The sequence below is a fragment of the Dreissena polymorpha genome, chromosome 2 (assembly GCF_020536995.1).
Source record: "Dreissena polymorpha isolate Duluth1 chromosome 2, UMN_Dpol_1.0, whole genome shotgun sequence".
NCBI lineage: Eukaryota > Metazoa > Mollusca > Bivalvia > Myida > Dreissenidae > Dreissena > Dreissena polymorpha.
In genome coordinates, this window is record NC_068356.1 from 88233738 (window position 1) to 88241637 (window position 7900).

General features: G+C 35.9%; 1 protein-coding gene across 1 annotated transcript in view; it reads left to right on the forward strand.

The window, feature by feature from the left end:
- The window catches only part of LOC127867957 (folliculin-interacting protein 1-like), a 280754-nt gene that overhangs the window by 98837 nt on the left and 174017 nt on the right, over window positions 1-7900 (forward strand). The window lies entirely within an intron of this gene.

The following is a 7900-nucleotide window of genomic DNA, read 5'->3' on the forward strand; positions in this document are numbered from 1 at the left end:
AAAACTCTTTAAGGTGCATGTACATATGAAGTTTCAAAGTTGTAGGTTGAAGCACTATGATGTTAGAGGCAAAGTTAACGTTTTATATTAGAGGTCACAGTGACCTTGACCTTTTACCTAGTGACCCAAAAATGGGTGTGGCATGTAGAACTCATCAAGATGCATGTACATATGAAGTTTCAAAGTTGTAGGTGGAAGCACTATGATGTTAGAGGCAAAGTTAAAGTTTTATATTAGAGGTCACAGTGACCTTAACCTTTGACCTAGTGACCCAAAAATGGGTGTGGTGTGAAGAACTCATCAAGGTGCATGTACATATAAAGTTTCAAAGTTGTAGGTGGAAGTCCTATAGTTTTAGAGCCAATGTAAAGGTTTTAGCAAGACGGCGGACGGCGGACGACGAAGAGGCTATGACAATACCTCGGACTTTTCTCCAAAAACAGCCGAGCTAATAAAACAATCTTAAGGTCACCTAAAGTCAAAAGACAACATATGAATACAGGCGCAGTTCACCACAAAATGTCAAAGTTGTCCCAATATTGGGTACCATAAAGATGTATAAATTATCATGTTTCTTTAAACATGTAGCACAATAATAAACAACTAATATTTTAATGAAAACAGCCTGATTAATGACAACTAGATGTACATAATTTAGTATCAGTATAAAGCCATTGTGTGACTTTGACTGGCCGCGTGTCATTTGAAAGGCATATAATCTCGTTCCGTCACTTTTCGTCACTGAAAAACTGACCGATTTTAGAAACCACTTTAGATAAAATATTTTTTTGCGTTTGTGACTTGGTAGTCCCTCATTGTTTTTAGCAATGAAAGTATGCCTAAAGTCATCCTATCCGGAACTAGAAAATATGGCTTTAAAATGACACAAGGCCAGCCCATATCCCGCAATGTTTTCTGCTGTTGGTCGCTTTAGAGTTCCTCTTTGCAACAACGCGTCTAACAATCTAATGTTCTTTGCCTTTAAGGCTTTTCATGATTTAAACAAACTGAATTATAGATTGTAGTAACAGTAAAGATGTGGGCCATATTGTCAGTTGTTTTACATGTTTTAAGCAAAAATCCCATGGCTTCACCATCATCAGGGGCACTGTGGGCGCTGCAGGATGCATGGAGCACACGTTCACTAGATCTTCCTGTTTGTGTGACTGTCCAGGATACGATTTTTGAAAACCGGCAAAGAGTCAACAAAACTGCTTACACAATTACAAAACGTTTCAAAACAGTGTGTGTTCAGCAATGCTTTAACCAAAACCGGAAAATCAAACCTGCGCCCATTATGAGCAACAAAAATGGCTCTGGGAAACTTTGCAAGCCACATCATACAATCATGTAGAGAAGTTTTAATTGATACACTATCAACACTTCCACCATTTACACGCATTATGCCATGATCATCAACAGAGATGCCAATCACTTTCTGAGCTTCGGAAGAAATTGGCACTGTTGTCTTCACATATGTCGAGAACTTAAAACCCGTCTTCAAATGCACAGCAGCAATCTGAGTAATATCAGGCATTACTGTACCTCGAACTGAAATACAAAATTAAATTCACACAATGCTTATTTCATGAATTTTATAATTCCCCTTTAAGTTTCATTCTGGCGCCTTATATGATCGTTGGTTATGAGAACAATCAATTTTCAGCACAACAAGCACATTACATATTGCCAAGTCGTTGGACTAAAATTATCGCTTGTGAAAAGAATTCACCAGTTATATGAATAGCTCAGAATTTTAATATACCTATGCTCCTTCATAAGATTTATTACTAAAAGTAATGAATTTATTTTAAAAAATGTAATATTTGGAATAGCTTTTAATATTTATAATAACAATCACAAATATTTTTAATAATGTGCCTGCCCTGGGGTTCTAACCAAAAGTCTTTTTAAAAATGTAATTTTACCAAACTATGAACACAGTGCCTTTAATAAAACAATTATTATTAATATGTTTCATGTTCATCTGGAATAGGAAATAAGAAGACATTTGATGAGAAAAAATACTAAAATTTTGCACCAGAATAGCCAATAACATTGTATTAAAAGTTAGTTTTTACACTTACTCCATTTCTTTCTCATTAGCATTAATGGCAGCCTTGTTAGACGACGCAGTTGAGATTTTCTTGATGGCCTCCCCAGCACGAGGCTTCATCTTCTTAAGATTTCTATTTGCAATAAGCGTTATGTTTAGAGTGGTTAGGAAGTTATTTACCTTCACCGGCCTGCCCAAACTGACTTTCATTGCTGAAAAAAGAATTGAAAATGATAAGAACATGAAAACGAAATAAGGCCGTTGTTACTTAATAATGACGTCACAATGTATTTTCATAGAATCCATTTGTATCATCATTACATTATTAAATAACATGAATGGGCAATCAATTGGATCATTGGATTTAACAACACAAATGCGAAACTAAATTTGAAAACTGAATATGATGGACACCGGAATGTTCCCTTATATATAACACGATAAACAAATATTCACTGGGAATGACACTTGGAATTTTAAGGGGTCTGAAAATGTGTAAGAAGCCCAAAGATCAATGGCAATTGAACACTGATTAAACATTGATAGAAATGGCAGGTTGAACAAGACTATTGTCAAGCAATATAATTCCCCTACCGGCTCCACCATTGTCAGAAATTCCAGATTTTTTTTATATATATTTGTTGCCATAGCAACCAAATTTTTTTATTTAGGAACAAAATGAAATGAAGTGCATAATGTCCATAATGCCATCTATCCATGTTTCAAGTTTCATGAAAAAATATTAAGAACTTTAAAAGTTATTGCAGGATCCAGAAAACCACCATTTTCAGCAGTATTTCTAGTCTATTTGTTGCCATAGCAACCAGAATTTTTGACGTCGGAACGAAATGAAATGACGTGCATAATGTCCATATTGCCATCTATCCATGTTTCAAGTTACATGAACAAATATTAAGAACTTTAAAAGTTATCGCAGGATCCAGAAAACCACCATTTTCAGCAGTATGTCTAGTCTATTTGTTGCCATAGCAACCATATTTTTTTTGCGTCGGAACGAAATGAAATGACGTGCATAATGTCCATATTGCCATCTATTCATGTTTCAAGTTTCATGAAAAAATATTAAGAACTTTAAAAGTTATCGCAGGATCCAGAAAAACCACCAATTTCAGCAGTATTTCTAGTCTATTTGTTGCCATAGCAACCATAATTTTTGACGTAGGAACGAAATGAAATGACGTGCATAATGTCCATATTGCTATTTATCCATGTAAATTCCAAGTTTCATGAACAAATATTAAGAACTTTTAAAGTTATCGCAGGATCCAGAAAAGTGTGACGGACGGACGGACGGAGACAAAATCATAAGTCCCCTCCGGTGAAACCGGTAGGGGACTAAAAATGAAAACATGCATACCTGTTCCAAGCTTGGTATTTACGTCAAAGCATAGCATTCCCTGATCTTGAGATGGTGCTGCTTTCCATAAGCAACACGGTTGACTTTTCTGCAGTCAGGGTTTTCACAAAGAACGTTCAATGTGCGCGTTTTACCCCATAATTTACGATTAACGATAAAGGACAAGTATATATAAAATATGCGCATTCATGGTTTAGTGTACAACGTTTATTGCACTTAACACAACAATTAATAATAAGTCTGCGCGGCTTATGAAAAGCCTCCGTTAAAACATAAAATATACCATCCCTAAATGATCTGGCCAAATACGGTCCATCATATCTGTTTACATGTTCACCATTAAATCAGTGAAAATAAAAGAAGATATATATTTTTTCACCATCTTTTGCCCAAGAGTTATTTCAGTTTGATACTGCACATGTAGCATCATTTGTCGCAAAATCTGCTTAATACACATCATGTTTGTACCTTATATTACGCACATTTACATATCAGCAACATTTACATATCAGCAAAGTAATCTAGACATGGTTTCCATTGAAGCATGTAATCTGAGTAGGATGTACCACAATAATTGGTTCAAACACGAACTGGAGATGCCAGCACCTGTATGGCAGAAGTGTACAACACGCTCTCTTGCATGATGAATCAAAATTGTTTTCAATGCTTCACATACCTAGTGGTACTCGAATTAACATTATTATAAAATATATACGAGCACATATCTTTTTAACTAGATACAGCAAAGTCAATTTTTATGAAGCGATATTTATACATGGCGTTTTCAATAGCACTATTATATTTTTAATACCAATCCTTAAAATACTCCACTCTTGTTGAACACTATATTTGCATGATGTTAAAGCTCATAATTAATAAAAATATATGCGTCATAAACATTAATGCACCCATTACATGTGTTTTGACACATACACAAATTTTGTAAATTTAGGGTATATCTTGTATTAAGAGACCACTCAAGGTAGTAACCAAAAGACGTCTCTTAATAAAATGATCTTTAAAAAATGTTAATAAAAAAACCAATCTGGAAAACAGTAAAATCATCATCATGGACAAATCTATAGACCAATTCTGTGACACCAATATCTTGTTTAGCATTTAAATTATATTAAATAATCCAGATATTATAGTGTAGTTACAAATATTATATACATGTTTTGTAGCTTGCAATTTGACTAGTTATAATCCAACAAAACACCGTTGCCGTTATTGACAACAAATGTGTTTAAATATTTTTTGGAAATGTACCAGAAGTTGGTATATCGGAACTACATGGCCTTTTGTGAAAAGCCAAGTTAAATTGTGTCTTGTTCTGAGAAAACTGGGCTTAATTCATGTGCGTAAAGTGTCGTCCCAGATTAGCCTGTGCAGTACGCACAGGCTAATCAGGGACGACACTTTCCGCTTTAATGGTATTTTTAGTTTCAAGGAAGTCCCTCCTTACCGAAAATCAAGTTTACGCGGAAAGTGTCGTCCCTGATAAGCCTGTGCGGACTGCACAGGCTAATCTGAGGACGACACTTTACGCACATGTATTATGCCCAGTTTTATCAGAATAAGACACAATTTATTCATTGGTTCCAAGCTTAGGCGGATTAATTACGATTGCAACTCGGAACTGAACATGCAGGAATCAGACGACACGTTCAATATCAGTGCATCAGGTAGTGCTTTTGTGTCTTGTTCTGAGAAAACTGGGCTTAATTTATGTGCGTAAAGTGTCGTCCCAGATTAGCCTGTGCAGTTCGCACAGGCTAATCAGGGACGACACTTTCCGCTTTAATGGTATTTTTAGTTTCAAGGAAGTCCCTCCTTACCGAAAATCAAGTTTAGGCGGAAAGTGTCGTCCCTGATTAGCCTGTGCGGACTGCACAGGCTAATATGGGACGACACTTTACACACATGCATTATGACCAGCTTTCACAGAACAAGACACAATTACGATTGCAACTCGGAACTGAACATGCAGGAATCAGATGACACGTTCAATATCAGTGCATCGGGTAGTGCTTTTTATCTTTAACTCCACCTTCACTCTCTGTAAACGATTTAAAAGGCAGAACTTTACACATGCTGACTGTCAACAGATTTTTAAATTTTACATCCCAAGTGGTCCCTAAATACATTTTTTTTTCATAAATGTTTGATTTGAATTTAATATATTATAATGATTTATTGTAATATATTATATAAAGTATTAAGAGTGAGTATTTTGTATGTCTTTGTGCGTCTTTGTGCGTTTTTGTGTGTCTTTGTGCGTCTTTGTGCGTCTTACCAGCATTTAGTAAGAACGACGTACAAATAACAACCGAGGCCATTTTGTTCGCCAAAAATGTTATATATTGTCAAAGGAATGGGACACAGATTACAAAACTGACCATTGTACTGTAATTTGTTTAGCAAAACCTCCAGCTCAACGAGTCAATCAATCTTCTTCCATCCCCCCCCCACCCTTGTTAATGTATATGGTTATTTGATCGGGACACTTCGACTTAATCCATTCGCTGAATAAGGAAATTACATTTTTGAGCGATTTAACCTGCTAAAATCTGCGTCTATTGAAATCCTTGTGACGGTGCAACCATTCGAACCAACCTGCGATTCGTTATAGAAGTTGAAAGTCGGTTACAAAGAGAAAATTGTAGAGCGTGAACAAAATCTGATTCACGATGCATTGAACATTTCCAAATAACTGATCACGGTCTAGCAGGCATGCAGTGTAGTTGGCTTGAGACTAAAATCGTTTTGAATTAAAGTAAACGTAACAAGAGCAGTCAGAGAACAGCGCACTCGACTATTCGAGTGCTTGACAGTATAACATAAGCCATCATGGGGAAATTGTTCATATTCAATAATATATAGACGATCTTTCAAAAATAAAAAAAGGAAAACAAAATTACTTTTTTTTTTGGGGGGGGGGGGGGGTGAGAGGGGGGTATAATGTGGGGGTGTGGTCATTTATTAGACGATGTTTCAAAAATAAAAAAAGGACAAAAAATATATATATATTTATTTTTTTTTTGGGGGGAGAGGGGGGTATAATGTGGGGTGTGGTAATTTATAAGATGATGTTTTTGTTTTAGTTTTTCAAATTTTTTTTTTTTTTTTGGGGGGGGGGGGGTAAGGGGGTAGGGGGTGAGAGGGGGGTATAATATGGGGTGGCGTAATTTTTTCAGATGATGTTTAAAAAAAAAATAAAAAAAATTGGGGGGGGGGGAGGTTGGGGGGGGGGGAGGGATTCTGGGTAGGGGCGTGGGGTATTGTTTGGGTGGAATCGATTGTGGTATTCAGGTAAGTGTTGTTTTGTCAAAGTAATAATAAAATCTGATCATAAATAAAGAAGTTATGGAAATTTAAGTAAAATGTTCAATTATCTAAGTGTAAAAGGGGCCATAATAATGTCAAAATGCTTGATACAGTGGTCTGCTCTTGTTTATAGGTTGGGGTCATGTTGGTAAACAAGTTTGCAACATATAAAAGCAATATGTCAAAGGATATAGGAAATATTTGGGGTAGTACGCAAAGTTTAAGATAGATTCTAAGTATAAAAGGGGCAATAATTATGACAAAATGCTTGATAGAGTTGTCTGCTCTTGTTTACAGGTTGGGGTGATGTTGGTAAACAAGTATGCAAAATATGAAAGCAATATGTCAAGGGACATTGAAAATAGTTGGGGTAGTACGCAAACTTGAACATTTGCTGCATATTCTAAGTGGAAAAGGGGCCATAATTATGACAAAATGCTTGATAGAGTTGTCTGCTCTTGTTTATAGGTTGGGGTCATGTTGGTAAACAAGTATGCAAAATATGAAAGCAATATGTCAAGGGACATTGAAAATAGTTGGGGTAGTACGCAAACTTGAACATTTGCTGCATATTTTAAGTGGAAAAGGGGCCATAATTATGACAAAATGCTTGATAGAGTTGTCTGATATTGTTTATAGGTTGGGGTTATGTTGGTAAACAAGTATGCAAAATATGAAAGCAATATGTCAAGGGACATTGAAAATAGTTGGGGTAGTACGCAAACTTGAACATTTGCTGCATATTCTAAGTGGAAAAGGGGCCATAATTATGACAAAATGCTTCCTAGAGTTGTCTGCTATTGTTTATAGGTTGGGGTCATGTTGGTAAACAAGTATGCAAAATATGAAAGCAATATGTCAAGGGACAAAGAAAATATTTGGGGTAGTACGAAAACTTAAACATTTGCACGCTAACGCAGACGCTTACGCTAACACTAACGCTAACGCTAACGCAGACGGTCACGCCGACGCCGGGGTGAGTAGGATAGCTCCACTATATATATTTCATATAGAACAGTCGAGCTAAAAATGTGACAGGAGAACATGTACAACCTTTTATTTAATCCCAACCACAATATAGTGCATTAGTATTTACTGGCTCATAATGATTTGAGTGTTAAACTCTTGAATAATAAGTG